The sequence below is a fragment of the Hemitrygon akajei genome, chromosome 2 (genome assembly GCF_048418815.1).
Source record: "Hemitrygon akajei chromosome 2, sHemAka1.3, whole genome shotgun sequence".
Classification (NCBI taxonomy): Eukaryota; Metazoa; Chordata; class Chondrichthyes; order Myliobatiformes; family Dasyatidae; genus Hemitrygon; species Hemitrygon akajei.
In genome coordinates this window covers 63429126-63450501 of record NC_133125.1, presented here as the reverse complement: position 1 = coordinate 63450501, position 21376 = coordinate 63429126, and the positions used below count along the sequence as shown (strand labels likewise).

The 21376-nt window shown below is 42.1% G+C and overlaps 1 long non-coding RNA gene across 2 annotated transcripts in view; it reads left to right on the top strand.

Annotated features, from left to right (window-relative positions):
- Positions 1 to 7064: 7064 nt before the first annotated feature.
- The window catches only part of LOC140737516 (uncharacterized), a 67573-nt gene continuing 53261 nt past the window's right edge, over positions 7065 to 21376 (top strand). For both annotated transcript variants that reach the window (XR_012101187.1, XR_012101183.1), the window contains exons 1-2: positions 7065 to 7204; positions 14254 to 14356. This is a non-coding gene — a long non-coding RNA (uncharacterized lncRNA). The remainder of the gene's footprint in view (positions 7205 to 14253; positions 14357 to 21376) is intronic.

The window sequence follows — 21376 nt, the reverse complement described above, 5'->3', positions numbered from 1 at the left end:
TTCCCAGTTCCTCCGTCTCCGCCGCATCTACTCCCAGGATGAGGCTTTCCATTCCAGGATTTCTCAAATGTCCTCTTTCTTTAAGAATCGTGGTTTCCCGTCTGCCGTCATCAATGATGCCCTCACCCGCATCTCCTCCATTTCCTGCACTTCAGCCCTCACCCCATCCTCCCGTCACCACTACAGGGACCGAGTTCCCCTTGTCCTCACCTATCACCCCACCAGCCTCCAGATCCAGCATATTATCCTCCACAACTTCCACCACCTTCAACAGGACTCCACCACTAAGCACATCTTTCCCTCTCTACCCCTCTCTGCTCTTCGCAGGAATCGTTCCCTCCGCGACTGCCTGGTCCACACGTCCCTCCCCACAGATCTCCCACCTGGTACTTATCCCTGCAAGTGTAAGTGCTACACCTGTCCCTACACCTCCTCTCTTACCACCATTCAGGGCCCCAAACAGTCCTTCCAGGTGAGGCAACACTTCACTTGTGAGTCTGTCGGGGTCATCTATTGCATCCGGTGCTCCCGGTGCAGCCTCCTCTACATCGGTGAGACCCGACGCAGATTGGGGGACCGCTTCGTTGAGCATCTCCACTCCGTCCGCCACAACAGACAGGATTTCCCGGTTGCCACTCACTTCAACTCTGCTTCACATTCCCATTCAGATATGTCCCTACATGGCCTCCTCTACTGCCATGATGAGGCCAAACTCCAATTGGAGGAGCAACACCTCATATACCGACTGGGTAGTCTCCAGCCCCTTGGCATGAACATTGAATTCTCCAACTTCCGGTAATTCCCTTCCTCTCCCTTCCCCCATGTCACTTCCCCTCTACCTCCTCCCCCAGCTGCCTATCACCTCTCTCATGCTTTTGCCTTCTCCTACTACCCATAGTGCTTTCCCCTCACATTCCTTCTTCACCTTTCCTGCCTAACCCCTCCCTGCTTCCCCTCCCCCACCCCTTGACCTTTCCTCTGATTGGTTTTTAACCTGACACCCACCAGCCTTCTCCTTCCCACCTCCCCCCACCTTCTTTATCGGCCCCTGCCCCCTCCTTCTTCAGTCCTGACGAAGGGTCTCGGCCCGAAATGCTGACTGCTCGTTTCCACGGATGCTGCCTGACCTGCTGAGTTCCTCCAGCTTGTTGTACCTGTTGTATGGATGTCAGCAAAGCAGCCATGGCGTGAACTTCTGGGGAAAATGAGGAAGGTGTAGGAAAGATATACTCCAAAAATAAAAAAAATCCTACAAAATTGCAAAATAGTACAACCATGGCTGACAAGGGGAGTCAAAGCTAATGTAAAAGCAAAAGAGAGGGCATACAACAAAGTAAAAATTAGTGGGAAGACAGAGGATTGGGAAGCTTTTAAAATCCTATAGAGAGCAACTAAAAAATCATGAGGAGGGAAAAGATGAGATGTGAAAGCAGGCTAGCAAACAATATCAAAGTGGATAGTAAAAGCTTTTTCAAGTATGTAAAAAATAAAAGAGAGATGAGAGTGGATATAGGACTATTAGAAAATGAGGCCGGAGAAATAATAATGGGGGACAAGGAGATGGCTGATGAACTAAATGAAAATTTTGCATCAGATTTCACTGTGGAAGACACTAGCAGTATGCCTGATGTTGAAGGGTGTGAGGGAAGAGAAGTGAGTGCAGTTACTGTTACAAGGGAGAAGCTGCTCAAAAAGCTGAAAGACCTAAGTGTTCATAATTCACCCGGACCAGATGAACTGCACTCTAGGGTTCTGAAAGTGGTAGTGGTAGAAATTGTGGTGGAATTAGTAATGATCTTTCAAAAATCATTGGACTCTGACATGGTGCTAGAGGAATGGAAAATTGCAAATGTCGCTCCACTCTTTAAGAAAGGAGGAAGGCAGCAGAAAGGACGTTATAGACCAATTAGCATGACCTCAGTGATTGGGAAGACGTTGGAGTCAATTGTTAAGGATGAAGTTATGGAGTACTTGGTGACACAGGACAAGATAGGACCAAGTCAGCATGGTTTCTTCAGGGAAAATCTTGGCTGATGAACCTACTGGACTTCTTTGTGGAGATTACAAGTAGGATAGATAAAGGGGATGTAGTGGATGTTGTATATTTGGACTCTCAGAAGGCCTTCGACAAAGTGCCACACATGAGGCTATTTACCAAGTTAAGAGCCCATGATATTAGTGGAAAGTTACTGGCATGTTTAGAGCATTGGCTGATTGGTAGGAGGCAGCGATTAATAATAAATGGATCCTTGTCTTGTTGGCTTCCAGTGAGTAGTGGTGTTCTGCAGGGGTTTGTGTTGGGGCCATTTCTTTTTATGCCATTTATCAATGATTTAGATGAAGGAATAGATGGATTTGTTGCCAAGTTTGCAGATGATACAAAGATCGGTGGAGGGGCAGGTAGATGAGGAAACAGGTAGGCTGCAGACAGATTAGTAGAATTGGCAAGAAAGTGGCAAATGAAACACAATGTTGGAAGTCACCTGGACCTACTTGGCACCAATTTCCATGTTGTATGTGATCATGCATTTTCGTAGCAGAAATAAATATGCAGACTATTTTCTAAACAGGGAGAAAATCCAAAAATCTGAGCTGCAAAGAGACTCGGGAGTCCTTGTGCAGAACACCCTGAAGGTTAACTTGCAGATAGAGTCAGTGGTGAGGAAGGCAAATGCAACGTTAGCATTCACTTCAAGAGGTCTAGAATACAAGAGTAAGGATGTGATGCTGAAGTTTTATAAAGCACTGGTGAGGCCTCAGCTGAGTATTGTGAACAGTTTTGGGCTTCTCATTTAAGAAAAAATATGTTGGCATTGGAGAGGGTTCAGAGGAGGTTCACATGGATGATTCTGGGAATGAAAGGGTTATCATATGAGGAATGTTCGATGGCTCTGGGTCTGTACTCGCTGGAATTTAGAAGAATGGGGGGGGGGAGCTTATTGAGTTCCTTTGAATGTTGAAAGGCCTAGACAAAGTAGATGTGGAATGTATGCTTCCCATAGTAGGGGAGTCTCGGACAAGAGGGCACAGCCTCAGGATAGAGGGGCGTCCATTTAAAATTGAGATGCAAAGAAGTTTCCTTATCCAGAGGGTGATGAATTTGTGGAATTTGTTAGCACAGGTATCTGTGAGATTCATAGGTTCTTGATTGGACATGGCATCAAAGGTTACAGGAAAACGGCTGGGGAATGGGGCTGAGGAGGGGAAGACAGGATCAGCCATGATTAAAAGGTGGAGCACACTCGATGGGTCAAATGGCCTAATTCTGCTCCTATATCTTATGGTCTTATGGTTTTATGGTCTAAATACAATGGGTTAGAGTAGGAGTAGAGTGAAAAATAAGGCTTGATTGTCAACACTCTTGGGGAACTATAGGATGTATTTTTGTATGTTGTCATTATTCTATGGCAATTAATTATCTTGAACACCCTATCAAATCTATAAACCTTCTCCATGGAGGTCCATGACAGTGCTGCAAATCAATTCACATAACATTCCACCAGTGTAATCATTCTACTGAATCTGCTTTTCACCATTTTAAGCTTTTCGTTACAGGGTCAGAATGTAAGACTAATATCATGCAACATCAATATTTAACATTAAATCCTGCTTGCATTACTCTCAGTCAAAATGTGGCCTTGACTTCCTGCCAATAAAACTATTTCATTTCCTGTTTATGACCTTTTCCACAGATATACTTTTAAACCCAGAATCATAATATGTACAAAGCCAATGATTAGCACGTAATTAAAACAGCCAGAAGTTTTACTATCTCTAGTCATAGTCTTTAGAAAAAAATGTAACATTATGATGTGCAGTAAAGATTAAAAATACAGTTGAAATCTCCTGACATGCAGGATTGCATAACCACCATTATAGCCTCAGTAACTTTAGCAAATAACGTCAATCCACTAAGTAATGTGCTAATGCTAATAAAGGTCATCTCATCTGGACCCTCTCACCTGCCCGCCATTTCATATGGCCATGACTGATCTGCCCAAGGCCTCAGATCTTCTATTCCAGTTCCATAGTTCTCCAATCTTTCAAAAAAAAAATCTATCTCCTCTTTAACTTGTTTCAGTGATGCAGCCTCCACAATGCTATAGGATAGAGAGTCACAGAGATTCGCCATTGTCTGCGAGAAGGAATTCCCACCCATCTCAGATTTAAATGACTCTCCCCTTTACTAGTAACTATGGCTACCATCTTAGCATCTACTCTGTTATGTTACTTGGAATCTAACAATTTTGAGTAAGGGCACCCCTCATTCTTCAAAACTGTAACTTTTTAAACCGTTTATGATTGGCAAATGAATAGCATAAACGATGGTGGCTTGCTTAATTTTGTTAGATCTGTCCTTAATATTCATGAGCAGTCATGAATACTGAACAAAACTGAACTAGGCAAATAAGACCATGAAATATAGGAGTAGAATTAGGCCATTTGGCCCTTCGAGTCTGCTCCGCCTGTTCATCATGGCTGTTCCATTTCCCTCTCAACCCGAATCTCGGCCTTCTCCCCATATCCCTTTACATCCTGACCAATCAAGAACCTATCAACCTCTGCCTTATATATGATTTGGCCTCCACAGCTGCTTGTGACAATGAATTCCACAGATTCACCACTCTCCAGTAAAGGAATTCTCCTCATCTCTGTTCTAAATGGATGTCCATCTATTCTGAGTCCATTCCCTCTGATTCTAGACTCTCCCATCCTCCCCACATCCACTCTTTCAAGACTTGCAACATTCAATAGGTTTCAATGAGTTCACTCTCATTCTTTTAACTTCCAGTGAATACCACGCACTTCATATGAGAAGTCTTTCAATCCCAGAATAATTTTTGCGAACCTCCTCTGAACCCTCTCCAATGTCAGTACATCCTTAGATAAGGAGTCCAAAACTGCTCACAATACTCCCTAGTGAGGCCTCACCAGTGCCTTATAAAGCCTCAACATGACATCCTTGCTTTTATATTCGTTTTTTTGTGTGCCATACTCTGCCAGAGCCTTGGCGTCCACTTTTTTTATCGAGTGGTTGTCTTTGGAGGAAAGATTCTGTGAGTAGTCCCCCACGTCCTTCTCACAGCGCAGTGTTTTTTTTTAATGAGGCCGAGTTGCGAGCTCGACACTCAACCCAGCATGGATGCTGTTAGTATGGTGTAACAAACCTGGCTTCTATGAAATTCAGTGTTAGTACCACAAAAGCAAAAAATAAACTCTATCCTTAGATTTTCTAGATGATATAAAGCATTATTATATGTTGCTTCATGACTAATGTGGCCCACACACATTCCACCTGCCTGTACTAATCTTGGCTTTCTTATCCTGCAGGGAAGTGGCATGGCCATATTTAAACAATCTCCCTCAAAGGATAATTGGCAGGTCAGTTTTTTTGAACTATGCTGTGGATCTCAATATCTAAATCTCCAGGGCTGCAGACTCAGATGATACTTGTAAACACCAATGCAAAACCTATTTATTTAACCTTGCTTTTAATTAACATCTTTTTGTCTTTTATTTTCATGTTTTCACTTTATCCCATTGTAAAGTACTTTGAACTACATCATCTGTGTGAAAAGTGCATTACAAATAAGTTATTATTATTATTATTATTTACTCTCAGCTCAAGCTGGTAAAACCTGAGGTATGGGCATAGCCAAGCACACTCGTTTCTCAATTGCTAAGAACTTTTAGTCCATTCTCGTGGTGTTTAGTAGTGTGGCTTTCTGAAGATCTACATAAACGTGCTGAGTAGGCCTAATTGTTTAATGCTATTGTGTTGTGACTTTAGGATGATACTTTACTTTATTGTCACCAAGAAATTGACCCTATATGAATCTTCAAGCTCCTGAACCTTCTCCCAGAGGGAAGTGGGACAAAAAGTGTGTTGGCTGGATGGGTCGTGTCCTCGATTATCCTGGCAGCACTGCTCCAACAGCGTGCGGTGTAAAGTGAGGCCAAGGATGGAAGATTGGTTTGTGTGATGTGCTGGGCTAGGTTCACCATCTTCTGCAGCTTCTTCCGGTTGTAGATATTACTATTGGGGCAATGTGTACCCTATTTATGTTCTATAGTCTTTCAATTTCCTCTTTTAATTCAGCATATTTCTGGTGTTTTTCACTTATCTGTATGTTATGTGTGTTTGGAATGGCCATATATATTAAGTAAGTTGTTCTTGTTTGTTTAGCATGTATTATGGATTGTTATTATGGACAGTTATTAACAAATTGGTCATGATATAATTTGTGGGACTCTGACTCTAAAACTGGACAATGGTGATGATGATTATTATCATCATCACATTTGGGACAAAACCTCAGCCAGCATACCTTTTTATGATTTGCTCCTGAAGTGCCTTGAGAGCTAATCATTGTCAAAGACATCGGAATCGTTTCGAATTATTATCTGATGCTTTAAAAGTTATTCCAAAAGACCTAGATAATTGGCTTAAATAGTCAATTATTGTGTGATTATTTAAGTATGTATACTTTAAAGATAAAGTTTATTTAAAGCATTAAAATACTGACAATTAATTAAAAAGCATCTAAATAAGATAATTAAGTTATTTAACTTTTTCCACAGGGTTGCTGAACCCATTTTAATTAACAGGTTTTCTGTTCCTTTGCTGGTATTCCTGCAAAGTGTATGCACTCTGCCCAAGATGTTCCTAATCAGGCACTGAATCCAATAGAGAGTCCAACAATGGAAAACCAATGTGAAAGCATTAGATTTCCAGCTCATCTCAGACTTCTACCAGCTTCAAATCAGCATGGTTTGGGACCATCACTGATGTTCAATGGGCCCTGGTGTTTCCTTCTATGTTGCAAGTATGAATACAGTGCTTTTCCAAGATTCATGTTCAATATACATGATCTAATAGAAATTCAGTATTGAAGTAATCACCCCTTATACCAAGACAATGTCAGTTGTTATGAAAAACACACAATTCCAGCCAAGAATTTTGTGGTTGGAAAAGTCAATGAGTGTTGCAAAAGATTTTTTAAGAAGCTTGATTGTTTAAGTACAGCTGGTGTGAAGTTTGGAAACACTCCCTAATATTTTGTTTGCTGACTGCAGGATCATTTTGAAGAAACAATATACACCGAAAGATGCCATTTTTAATATAGTCCGGGTTTCCTGGAAGTCTTTGCACAGTATTTCTTTTCTGTTCTTTGTAACTATGGTTAGGGCTCATGAATTGAAGGTAAGTAAAATTTTGGATAGAAAATTAATGTAAAAATAGGAATTAGATCTGATTGAGAACTTGCACACAAACTAGGCAACTATGAGTAGGGGTACTTCAGGGATAAAGTTTGGATCTCTTTCTATCTTTAATTTAATTGGCTTCAAAACTGTCATTGATATAATCATGATTTGGAAGTAAATATTGTTTCAAAAATGGGAAAAGGGAAAATCATGAGCAGAAATGGCAAGCCAAATTTAATGTTTTACTATTGGTCAAGTAGGAGACAAGAAAATTGGTAAGAAATCGACAAAGCATAAGCTATGGGATGATTTCAATGATAAAGGCTGTTATTGATCTAGACAGTGTTGATTGTAGGAAAATTATTGCAGTGCTTAGTGAAAAAATAAGCTTCAGTAGGAGTAAAATCAGACAAGTTTGTGAAGATTCTTAAAGGTCAAATGCAGGGGTTTTAACCTTTTTTATGCTGTGGACTCTTTCCATTAACTGAGGGATCCATGGGCCCCAGGTTAGACTCTAATGCCATCAAGAACACTATATGCAGTGAATTTATTAAAGTCAAAGAAACAGAGAATCATAGACATAGAAATTCTTCAATGCCAGGAAACAGGCATAAAAATGACAGCCTGGGGCAGGCCAACAAATGTGCTTTGCAAAAATCCATTATTGTAAAATTCTGTTGTGCATGAAACCAATGGTATTGTGGGCAATAAAACAGGCCTTATATCTTTGACATGCTCAAAGGTCTTGCAGGGGGAAAAAAAGCTTTCTATCCTTATACTTATGCATTTAAAATGTTATGCATATTATAACCACGTGCTCTACCTCCTTCAGCATACTTTTACTTAAATAGAACTTTATCTTTTTTTCCTCACTAATATGGTGGTTGAACCAGAGGTTGGGAAAGCTTGTTTAGATCTATGGACAGACCATTAAATTGATCCTAGCTATAACAACCTTAAGAATTCCTTCCCCAAATGTATTACCCTCTCTAATAAACACAAAGTACACTGCAGATGCTGTTGTCAAATCAACACATACAACAAGCTGGATGAACTCAGCAGGTCAGGCAGCATCCGTTGAAACAAGCAGTCAACGTTTCGGGCCGAGACCCTTCATTAGGACTGAAGAGGGAGGGGTCAGGGGCCCTATAAAGAAGGTGGGGGGAGGGTGGGAAGGAGAAGGCTGGTGGGTGTCAGGTTAAAAACCAATCAGAGGAAAGGTCAAGGGGTGGGGGAGGGGAAGCAGGGAGGGGATAGGCAGGAGAGGTGAAGAAGGAATGTAAGGGGAAAGCACTATGTGTAGTAGAAGAAGGCAGAGTCATGAGAGAGGTGATAGGCAGCTGGAAGAGGAGGCAGAGTGAAAGTGGGATGGGGGAAGGGAGAGGGAGGGAATTACCGGAAGTTGGAGAATTCGATGTTCATGCCAGGGGGCTGGAAACTACCCAGACGGTATATGAGGTGTTGTTCCTCCAACCATCATAGCAGTAGAAGAGGCCATGTATGGACATATCCGAATGGGAATGTGAAGCAGAGTTGAAGTGGATGGCAACTGGGAGATCCTGTCTGTTGTGGCGGATGGAGCGGAGGTGCTCGACGAAGCTGTCCCCCAATCTGCGTCGGGTCTCGCCGATGTAGAGGAGGCCGCACCGGGAGCACCGGATGCAATAGATGGCCCCAACAGACTCACAAGTGAAGTGTTGCCTCACCTGGAAGGACTGTTTGGGGCCCTGAATGATGGTAAGGGGGGAGGTGTAGGGACAGGTGTAGCACTTACGCTTGCAGGGATAAGTGCCAGGTGGGAGATCTGTGGGGAGGGACGTGTGGACCAGGCAGTCACGGAGGGAACGATCCCTGCGAAAAGCAGAGAGGGGTAGAGAGGGAAAGATGTGCTTAGTGGTGGAGTCCTGTTGAAGGTGGCGGAAGTTGCGGAGGATAATATGCTGGATCCAGAGGCTGGTAGGGTGGGGTGGTAGGTGAGGACAAGGGGGACACAGTCCCTGTAGTGGTGACGGGAGGATGGGGTGAGGGCTGAAGTGCGGGAAATGGAGGAGCTGCGGGTGAGGGCATCATTGATGACGGTAGACGGGAAACCACGATTCTTAAAGAAAGAGGACATTTGAGATGTCCTGGAATGGAAAGCCTCATCCTGGGAGTAGATGCGGTGGAGACGGAGGAACTGGGAATAGGAAATAGCATTTTTACAATTGGCAGGGTGGGAAGAGATATAGTTGAGGTAGTTATGGGAGTCAGTGGGTTTATAGAAGATGTCAGTGGACAGTCTATCTCCAGAGATGGAGACTGAGAGATGGAGGAAGGGGAGAGAAATGTCCGAGATGGACCAAGTGAATTTGAGGGTTGGGTGAAAGTTAGAGGCAAAGTTGTTGAAATTGACGAGCTCAGCATGGGTGCAGGAAGCAGCACCGATGTAGTCGTCAATGTATCGAAGGAAAAGTTGGGGAACAGTACCAGTATAGATTGGGAGCATAGACTGTTCCACATACCCCATGAAGAGGCAGGCATAGCTGGGGCACTCTCTAATCCCTTTCATCCTTTGGAAAATCCGGCTGCTTTTCCTAGCTTTCATCATAAATCCTGATAACTTCTCATATGCCAGGAAATCACAGTTTATAAACGCTATTATGGACAATTACCATGTTAAGTGTGTTAAATAAATACAAGATGCTCCTGCTGTTTTAATGGAGTGTTAATGTCCAGACAGACCTAGGAGTGCGTTCATCTCTCCCTGAAATGGCAACACAGGTGCATACGGTACTGAAAAAGGCACTTAGCTTGTTTTGCCTTCATGGGCACAGATATTAAGGATAAAAGCTGAATCATCATATTGCAGCTGTACAAGATTTTAGTTAGGATACACTTGAAATATTATGTGCGATCTTGGTCACCACATTACAGAATGCATGTGGTGGCCATTGTACAAATGCAGGAGAGATTCACCAGTATGTTGACTGAATTGCAGAGATTAGACAGGCTGGGATTATTCTCAATGGAGCGAAGGAGGCTGAGGGTTGACATAGAGCTATGAGGGGCATAGATGGGTGGATTTTCACAGTCTTTTTCCAAAGCTAGAGGCGTCTTAAACTAGAGCACGTATATTTAAGGTGAGAGTGAAAATACTTAAAGAAGATTTGAAGGGCAAGTTTGTCACGTAGATGACAGTGGATATATGGAACAAGCTGCCAGAGGAGATGGTAGCGCCAGGTGCAATCACAGTGTCTGAAAAGCATTTGGACAAGTAATCGATTAGAAAGGAATAGAGGGCTATGAATCAAGTGCAGGAAAATATGATTAGCTTTAATGGCATCTCAGTCAATATGAATGAGTTGGGCCAAAGGGGTTAGTTTCTTGCCTATGATTCTATGGAGTAGAAAAAAATGAATGAGAAGAATGCAGATGTATTGCAAGGTACGTTTCTGAGACAGTATTCTGTGACCTGCTAAGTGATCGCATTAGCCAGACAGAGTTATTAAACTTATGTATTATTTTATCAGTGTGATATGAACTTTCCCTTCAACATGAAGATGGCATCTGCTCTTCCTTGTTACTGAGGTCAGTTACATTTACTTCCCTGAACAACCAAGTACATCATTAGCTCTTTCCAAACAAGATGCATTTCCAAATAAGCTTCAAGAGCTTCAAAAGCCCGAAGATACAATATTTCAGAAATGCATTTTATACCATTTCATGGCAGCTATTTTTTTAAATTGATATTGGATGGGAACAATAGGTGAACTCTTCCTTTCTACTATTGTAACTTCATTTAAACCCCCCCCCCCCGCCTATAGAGTAGTTTTACTTTTGACAAAGTTTGTGTTATGTTTTGTAATGTCAAAATTTTAAACTAATTCAAAGGGAGAACCAGGAGCCTGAAATGTGAGTGTAACTTCGAGGTTACTTTAATCGAGGCACGTACGTATCAGGAAGTACATGCAGATGTCTGCCATTTACATACCTACACATGTAACCTGTAATGAAATCTTTAAATGAACAAGAATACTTAATGAACCAATACATCTACAAATTTACTCAAATATTACTTAAATATTAAATACACAACAGTATGACTGCAAATCACAGGATAGAATGAGTAGGTTCATCTGCAGAGATTCTTCAGTCACTTATAAACTTAAATAGTTGAAAGTTGTCACCTCATTATTGATCGTGTTGGTTCTGCTCCCTCCCTGCCCTTTTGCATTTCTTATTGGAACTTTGTTAACTTTCTAGCTTAACTTTACTGAAGTTGAGTGAAATGCCAGGCCACAAGGATCCGAGTTGTGTTTGTATATATTTCTGATGATTCACTGTGCTTCATGGATGTCTAGTTTTGAGTTAGCTAATTTTTTTTAAGTCTATACAAACTAGCATGATGGTGGTACCACACAATCCTTTTAGAGGGTGTCTTTAATGTGTAGATGAGACTTTGTCACTCTTACCGGTGCTGTTGTTACAGCTGGACAAGCAATTTTGATAAGAATGAGATTTCCAAGCTTCCTTGAAGCTTATTGCTGATCAACTGTAAAGGAAACCAGGATAATTTACAGGTGTGTCAGCCCAGTAGAGAACTTTGCTTATCAGAGTATATCTTAGAGCTTCCGCACATGTTGATTGCAGCCTTCAGAAAATAGAGGGTAAAATGCAGATTGTTAATCTTGAGAGTGAGGCTGCTCACTAGGAGAGTGAAACTCTTAGGGTGTGTTCCGGAGTTACGGTGTAGAGCAAATATTAATTTCACCTGCAATCAATCTTCAGATCTGAATGTGGATTGTAGACTGAATTTAAAATGCAGCCATGAACAATAGTATCCCTGGAGCTTCAGACTGGAGTTGATTGCAAATCAGACGATGCTAATTAACAATTTTTGGGATGTCTGTTGTGTTAGTGTGAAGATGCAGGTGTTTGAAAATGATATATAATTCAAAGGAGGTATTGTAGATATGTTGTAACTGCAGAATTGTCCTGCTGTTACCTTTGATCCTTAGCATATAAAATGTCACGTAATATCGGGTCAGGCAGGCCTCTGAGTGTCTCAAAGGGTGCCTGTTGCTCATTTTTATTGAATAAAACACTTCCGTATCCGCTAGCATCAGTGTCTCAATAGGGACTTTGTTCATGCCACAACAAAACGATACACGTACCCATGTTTAAAACACTGCAATTATTCCAGCAGCACATAGAACATCCGGAAAATCAAGGACTATTGTTTGAAGACAGATATAGGAAGTTAAATTTTTTTTAAATTTCTGATATTTTCAATGCATTTTTCTGTATATTGTAAGGGATTAAGAAACCAGGTGCATGTAGTCCTTAAAACATGAATAGTAGTTGTATACGTGGACACAAGCTTCGTACAGTATGTATGCACAAGCTCCATACATGAAGTCTGCATGTACACGTGTACAGTGGATGCACCACAGAACCCTGTGAACATACAGACACTGCATGTTCCGGACAGGCTGCATGCAGACAAATTGCAGTTGATTCTGGAATGACTGTAGGAAAGGGGACAGATCAAAGTAAGGTTTGATTTTCATCACATAGATAGAACTTGGAAAATACTGATCAATGGGCCATCAGCAAAAGAAGAAAGCAAAGACTGCAACCACTCATTACCCCAAATTTTATTAGGAAGCTCTTGTATTTCCCAAAATAACTATTATAATTTCCCATAGAAACGGCAGCAGATGATAATAATTTGTGGATGCGCAAATGCTGAAGTTCCAAACTTGCAGACAACTCTTTGCCAGGGTCTCCTCTTCTGTTTTCCACTGTTAGACTAGTTATGGAGTTAACCTTGCTCCAGCAAGCCAGGCTGGGATTAGCTCAGTAACTTGTCTATCAATTTCAAGGAAGAATACTTGTAAGGAAGTAAGTTAAGCATTTTTATATTTTCTTAAATTTAGACCTTATTTAATGTTTTAGTGTGAAATGTAAAGATTACAGTCATACATTCGTAAGTTAGAAGATTAGACTCCCGGAGGAATGAACCACTGATTTAGATACATGAGTTCAAATTCCATCATGGCTCCCAAATGAAACTGCCAGATTGTCAATCAATATATCTGTCCTTCACAGAAGAAAATCTGTCATCTTTGCCAAGCCTGTCCCTGCATGTGGATCCAAGCCCAAAAACTACCTGTTCAGTTGAGTGGAATGAGAGAATCCAGCAGCAGCCACAATCCCACGTTCCATGTTTTATATACACAGATCCTTCCCGGGTTAGAACAGGGTTCTGTTCTTCAAAGCTTTTCATAAGCCAAACAGTTTGCACACTGGAACTGCAGCCTCCTGTTGACATATTTAAATAAAAACAAAAGTCAACCAAGAGAAACGTGTAGTTAAACCAGGGCATTTAACTCAGCCAATCAGGCATTGCCATGAACTGAGTTCCCAAGTACCAGATCCCCAGACTTGCTGACAAAAGTTGCCTGCAGCCTCACACTAACTGGCAAATCCATCCTGCCAGTCTGCCAAATGCCCAGTCATATGTACAAGCTGTGCTTCGGTCAGGTTTTCATCACTTGGGAGAGCCTGTATTTGTTTTTCTAATTTATCAATGTTTTCTTAATTTTTAATCATTTGAAATACATTAATTCAAATAAATTTTAGAAGTATATAATAGCATTTGAAGTTCTTGTGCAGTTTCATCACAGACCTAAAGGACTGTAGAATGTAAATACTGTCATGTAATGCTGATAGCCCGACAGGACACGCCTCTTCCTGTGTTTTTTTCAGTTACCATACCGTGCCCCAGTTTTAAAATGACCACGAGATATAGCAATCATTCACTCTTACATTTTTGTTTCTCTCTTCTCTTCTTTATTTCTTTCTTCCCCAAGCTCACAATAAGGGTTGGTCCTATCAGCTTAGCTAATATTTGGAACTGCACTTGCAAGAACCATCTAATGTGTATGCAGATCTGACCGAACTGAATCTAACTTAGTGCTAAATGTCAAACCTAGTTTCATAAGAGGTGATCAAAATCTCGTTCATTACCCTTTCTAAGCCTAACACCATGCCTTTGTGATGCAGGTGTTCCTGTGGATACTTAATGTTTTTGAGTCTGCACTCCATCATCAATGTTCAGCCCCAGACATCTGACGCTTTTGGTGGGAGTGAAGGGCAGGTGGAAAAGGTACAATCAGCGCAAATTCTTGGATGCAGCCCTGGAGAGGATACCTACTTTTCCAGATTTACTGCTTACAATAATAAATAATGAATGGAATTAACTATGTGGTTATTGGAAAGGATTAACCTCTGACCACATCTGAGTGATAGTAATGATTACTGGAAGGGATTATCTGATGATTCTCAAGTTACTGTAGGGGGATTGACTCCCTGATTGTACCTGAGCTATGATAATGGTTACCAGTGGGATTCATTGTGCCTGCGTTGTAGGGGAGTTCTGACTTTACATGCATTGTGGCAATGATTATTGGTGAGGGTTGATTGACTTTAATCAAGTTATTGAAGGGCATTGGCTGAAGAGTGATGGGAGCACTGAGATAATGAGGGGAGAATGTGTTTGAGAAAAGGATTATGTGTCATATGGAGATAATCATAATGTGACTAAAATTAAAAGAAAGTGTGAGGGAAAAAGGCCATTTGAGTCTAGATCATACAGAGCATGACGCTGGTTCCAAATTAATCTGTATTAGTTCAGCCAGAGTTAAAGGCTGATGTGATCTGTGTATTTCTGACACATTTTTTCCCGGTTACTTGCTGGCAAGTTGGTAACAGTTTTGTTAAACCCTTCCTCCTGTGTTCCAAATAAACCAGCTTCAATTCTTCGTGGCAAATAGCCTGAGAGAGCTTTTCCCCATTAGTCTTCTGCAAAACCACATGTCTGAAACAATAGTCTGAGGCAATGTTGCATATCCTGTCTTCATCATACTGTGGCCACAATATCCTGCTGCGCAAGGCTTGACATCGTTATTGCTGTTCTCCTGTCACAATGTTATGGGCCTCGATAACACTCCAGGCTTGGGATACGTCAATGTGAGTTTTCCCTCTATTTTCTCTCTCCGTTTGTTCAGCTTGATCTGCTGGGCATGTCCCACAGCCCTGCTATGAGCGACACGTAACACGGAAAAAGAGGCATAATAATAATCACCACCTAACCGCCTAGTTAACCTATTTTACTCAGTCTGCTCAATACATATAGTCCTTTCCACACACAATCTTCTCTGCAGTTAAAAGATATCCCTTTTTTATTTCTTTTCCAGTTTTGACACTGCATTAACTCTGCTTCTATTTCCATTGATGCTACCTGACCTACAAAGTCTTCCCAGCATTTTCGCTTTTGTTTCAAGATCAGAACTGCATCTTCTAGAGTAGACACTAAGCTGAAACTTTCTTTGTCTGCTCACTTTTCATGTGATGTAAAATATCCCGGACCCCCAAATGGCCGCCATTCATCTCTCAGGGATTGGAATCGGAATGGATTATAATCCTGAATATACTGAGTTACAGTGACAGCTTTTGTTTCCGAAGATTCAAAGTACATTTATTATCAAAGTATGAATGCAGTGTACAACCCTGAGATGCGTCTTCTCACAGACAGCCACAAAACAAAGAAAACCATGGAACCTGTTGGAAGAAAAATATCAAACCCCACCACCACAACATACAAAAAAAAATTGTGCAAGTGGCAAAAATAGTGAAACAAAAAAAAATAAAACACCAGCCCACAGAAGTAATCAAAAGAGTTCAGCTCAATTCAGTTCAATTTAGCATGGTGTTGTTTGTTATCTGCAGGCAGCCAAGATCAAAATCACACAAAATAGCAACAAAAGAAGTGACCAGAAACCAGACACTCACCATAACGTGAACTACAGAGCTCAATCCATAAACCTCGCCCACGATCCAGTACTCCGCTATCATTCTCCGACAACATCAAGGGAGAGAGAAAGAGACCATTCAGATGCAGGGACCTTCCTCTGAGAACAAAGAGACTCCTTCCTCCGGCAGAATGAGCCAGAGGCTGGTAGACAGCGCTGAATACCCGCTCGCCTTGATTATTTCAATCTCCCTCGACGCTTTAATTGGTGAGATCAGCGAGAAGTGGAGCCTGTCATGAGCTTCATGGCCTCGAGGCTGCGTGCTTCACTCAAACCTCAGCAAATATGCTTGGAGACTGCAAAGCGCCAGACCATTCAACCAGCCCACCACCACATGGATCACAGGCTCCAACAGTAGTAGGACCACATTTGAAAGAAAAAGAAGACTTAAAAGAAGTGAAAGAAGTGGTTTCATGAACCGTCTGAAGGATGTCATGTTGTTCGCTGGCGTCACCTTCCATGCCAGCCGGAGTCAATAGTTAAGTGTATCGAGGTAGTGGAAAAGGAAAACAAGTGTAGAATACAATAACAAAGGGCAGAGCAGATAGACAAGTGAAGTGCAAGGACCTTGATGAATTAGATTGGGAGAAGATCTGTTCACCCTTCAGCCGTTCAGATGTTGTTGACAGAAGGATAGAAGCTATCCTTCAGTCCTGGGTTTTAGTAGGAAGTGGATATCATGGTTTTTCTATGGTTTCTGGGTGGGGAATACTCAGATTAATTTCTTTGCCACACACCTACTGATGAAGTCTGTGATGGGAGTGGCATAATTATTCAGGCTGGCTTGAATATGGATGAGCCTACCAACGAGGCAGTCACACAGCAGTTCATAGGTTTCCTCAGATCAGACTTTCTGTTTATAAGCAGGAAGGAGGAGCCTAGTCCAATGCTCTGATATTGGGGAGGGAGCAGTACGCACTTTTGATGGTTGTACAGCAGTGGTGGAGGGTGTTTGGGCTTTTGGTGGGACAGGAGGTATGCTGATAATATTTTGGTAACAGGCTTGAAGGTGGCCTGGTTGAAGTCCCCAGCTGTACTGAACAAAGCCTCAGGATACACAGTTTCCAAGCTATTGATCAGAGAGTGCCAGTTTAACATCTGCGTAAGAAGTAATGTAGACGGCTGTGTTGGAATAGCTGAAGAGAATTCCCATGCAGGTGGTATGGAATGCACTTCACTTTGGATATTCCAGATTTGATGAGCAGGTGTTCACCAAGACCATAGGGTACAAGCATCATGAGGTGTTAGAGGCAGAACCCTCTACTCCTTATTTTGCCCAAGATCACTACATTCTTTATCTGATGAGTTGAGAAATCGTCAGGCTGTATGGCATAGTCAGCCCGATGGTTGAGCAGGGTTTTTGAATGGATGATTGAAATCAGAGTTTTCCTTCTCTTAGGTGAGCCCCCCTACCACAGCTGGTAAGCCCCATCTGCCCGAAGCGACTGGTTTTAAGGCACCAGTAACCTGCTTTTCCCCCTTCTCCCGTCAGTAGAAACAGTTCCACCTGGCTTAGTAGCTAAGCCACATGTGAAGCCCGGGAGCTGGACTTGGTTGCCAGAGGCTATTTGAGGTGCACACAGTTAGGAGCATTTAATATGTAGTGAGAATTTATCGCCACTACCATCCCCAGCTGTAACAACCTTAAGGAACCAATGTAATTGGTCATTGTAATATACAGTAATTCTGTGGGAGATAATAGCCAGGTTCAAATTTATATCCTATATCAATTTTACTCTGCATGGACTTCAGCTGAATTGAAAACTAAGTGGAATTGAAAATAGATCAAAGATTGTACCACTCCATTGGGCAGCTTTGGTTCAAATGTAAGTTAGTCAGTGTAGATTCACCATCTTCTAGCTGACGGAATTCCTCCTCATCTCTGTTGACCCTTTCATTCCTGTAATCATTCTCATAAGCCTCCCTTGGACCCCATCCAATCAGTTCTTAGATTTAGGACCCAACGCCACTCTCAATAACTCAAATGTATAAATGCCTTATAAAGCCTTAGCACTACATCCTTGGTTTTATATTCAAGTCCTCTTGAAATGAAGGTTAATGTTGGATATTTAGAATGGAGAAAACCACAAAAATATGGAACAGCAGAAAGATTTGGAGCTCATATTTAAAAGACATTCAAAAAGCCGCCTTTTTAGTGCACAGGCAATTGAATGCAGAATTTTACAGTGTTAGGTATAAAATGTGAAATCTGTACAACAGTTAGCTTGACAGCTGTTGGTAGTGTGTGCATAGTTTTGTCATCTGTTCTAAAGGAAAATATTATGGCAATTGAAAGAGAAATAGAAGAATGCCATTCAACTCTGAATCTTTTCTTCCATTCAGTTATGTCTACAGTACTTCAACTGATACAGCATGTATAATACAGATTGACTAGGATGCTGCCTAGCATGAGGAAATACAAATATGAAGGAAGAGTTGAAATGTTTCAAAAGAACTGGAGAGATTAAAGGACAGTTAACCGAGGAAATGGAAAGATTTTATTGAGATTGGTGTGGAATAGGCCTTACCTGCCCTTTGAGCCACGCTGCCCAACAATCCCCAAATTTAACCCTAGCCTAATTATAGGACAATTTACAATGATCATTTAACCTACCAACCGGACGTCTTTGGACTACGGAGAAACCGGAGTACCCAGTGGAATCCCTCATGGCCACAGGGAGAACGTACAAACACCTTCCAGGCAGCAGCAGGAATTGAACCCAGGTCACCTGTACCGTAAAGCACTGTGCTAACCACTATGCTATCGTGCTGCCCTTTTAGAGTACAGAGGCAAGGGAAAAGACAGACAGTACCACAGAGGGGAAAACTTGCAGTCTTAGTGACAATAGGGATTAGTCAAGTCAAGTTTGAGGATGTGACTAAACACATTGATGATGGTAGAGCTGTAGATGTAGTGTATATGGATTTCAGCAAGGCATTCGATAAGGTACCCCATGCAAGGCTTATTGAGAAAGTAAGGAAGCATGGGATCCCGGGGACATTGCTTTATGGATCCAGAACTGGCTTGCCCACAGAAGGCAAAGAGTAGTTGTAGACGGGTCATATTCTGCATGGAGGTCGGTGACCGGTGATGTGCCTCAGGGATCTGTTCTGGGACCCCTTCTCTTTGTGATTTTTATAAATGACCTGAATAAGGAAGTGGAGGGATGGGTTAGTAAATTTGCTGATGACACAAAGGTTGGAGGTGTTGTGGATAGTGTGGAGGGCTGTCAGAGGTTACAGCAGGACATTGATAGGATGCAAAACTGGTCTGAAAAGTGGCAGACGGAGTTCACCCCAGATAAGTGTGAAATGGTTCATTTTGGTAGGTAAAATATGATGGCAGAATTATTGGTAATGGTATTAATGGTAAGACTCTTGGCAGTGTGGGGGATCAGAGGGATCTTGGGATCTGAGTCCATATGACACTCAAAGCTGCTGCGCAGGTTGACTCTGTGGTTAAGAAGCATATGGTTCATTGGCCTTCATCAGTTGTGGGATTGAATTTAGGAGCCGAGAGGTAACGTTGCAGCTATATAGGACCCTGGTTAGACCCCACTTGGAGTACTGTGCTCAGTTCTGGTCACCTGACTACAGGAAGGATGTGGAAACCATAGAAAGGGTGCAGAGAAGATTTACAAGGATGTTGCCTGGATTGGGGAGCATGCCTTAGGAGAATAAGTTGAGTGAACTCAGCCTTTCCTCCTTGGAGCGACGGAGAATGAGAGGTGACCTGATAGAGGTGTATAAGATAATGAGAGGCATTGATTGTGTGGATAGTCAGAGGCTTTTTCCCAGGGCTGAAATGGCTATCACAAGAGAGCACAGTTTTAAGGTGTTCGGAAATATGTACAGAGGAGGTGTCAGGGGTATGTTTTTTTACACAGGGAGTGGTGAGTGCATGGAATGGGCTGCGGGCAATGGCGGTGGAGTCTTTTAAGAAACTCTTGGATAGGTACATGGAGCTTAGTAAAATAGAGGGCTAACCCTAGGTAATTTCTAAAATAATTACATGTTCAGCACAGCATTGTGGGCCGAATGGCCTGTATTGTGCTGTAGGTTTTTCTATGTTTTTATGTTTTCTAAGTCACGTGTATTGTCATCTAACAGTATACATGCACTGTATATAACATATAGAACCATATAACAAATATGAAAATGAGACAACATTTCTTCGAACCAGGGTGTAAAGCACAGTAGTACACATAACACACATACAAATGATAACTTATGAAGGTAAGGATAAAATCTACACATGAATCACACATAAATAACAAACTAAAGTGCATTAATATTAAATATTGTAAGGTACGGAACATTTTAACTTTTTGACACTTTGAATACGATGTTTGGAAGCCTAATGGCCTGCGAGAAGGAACAGTTTTTCTCCTTTATGCTTCACTGTCTCCTGCCTGATGGTGGAAAGTGAAAGGGGATGCTGGATGATGGGTGAGAGCCTCAACAATACTAAAAGCCTTGAGTGTACAGCACTCCTGATAAATGTCCCAATGGATAGTAGGGAGACCCTCTCAGCTGTTCTCACAGTCCTTTATCGGGACTTACGGTCTGATGCTCGACTACTCCCTTACCAGATGGAGATGCAACTTGTTTGGACGCTCTCAATGATGCTCCTATAAAACTTAAGATGGAGGGGGGAGCCTTGCTTGCCTCAATCTTCTTATGAAGTGGAGGTGCTGCCTTCTTGTTCAAGGAGGTACTTGCTGAGGGGGATGGTTGGTCTGCATGTTCCTGAAGTTCACAGTGATTTCCTTTGTCTTCTCCACATTCAGGCCTAGGTTGTTCTTCTCACACCAATCCACCAGCCACTCCACCTCATCTCTATACTTCATCTCGTCATCATTCTTGATAAGGCCAACTACTGTTGTGTCATCTGCAAACTTGATGACACGGTTTGATCTGGATCCTGCGACGCAGTCATGCGTCAACAGTGTGAACAGCAGTGGGCTGAGTGCGCCAGTGCTCAGTGTAATGGGACAAGAGACTTTGCTGCCCATGCGGACTGACCGTGGCCTCACTGTTAAGAAGTCCAGACTCCAATTGCAGGGAGAGGTGTTGAGACCCAGCGAGGACAGTTTCTGGGGTATGATGGTATTGAACACCAAACTGAAGTGTATAAGCAACAGTCTGGCAGATGAGACCCCATTTTCCAGATGGAACAGGAGAGAGTTTGAGGGCAGAGGCCATTGCATCATCAGAAAATTGATTTGAGCGATAAGTGAACTGGAAAGTATGATCCAGAGTTTGATATAACTGCAAGGATGTGGAGGGAATGGTTTAGAGCAGGATGGAATCAT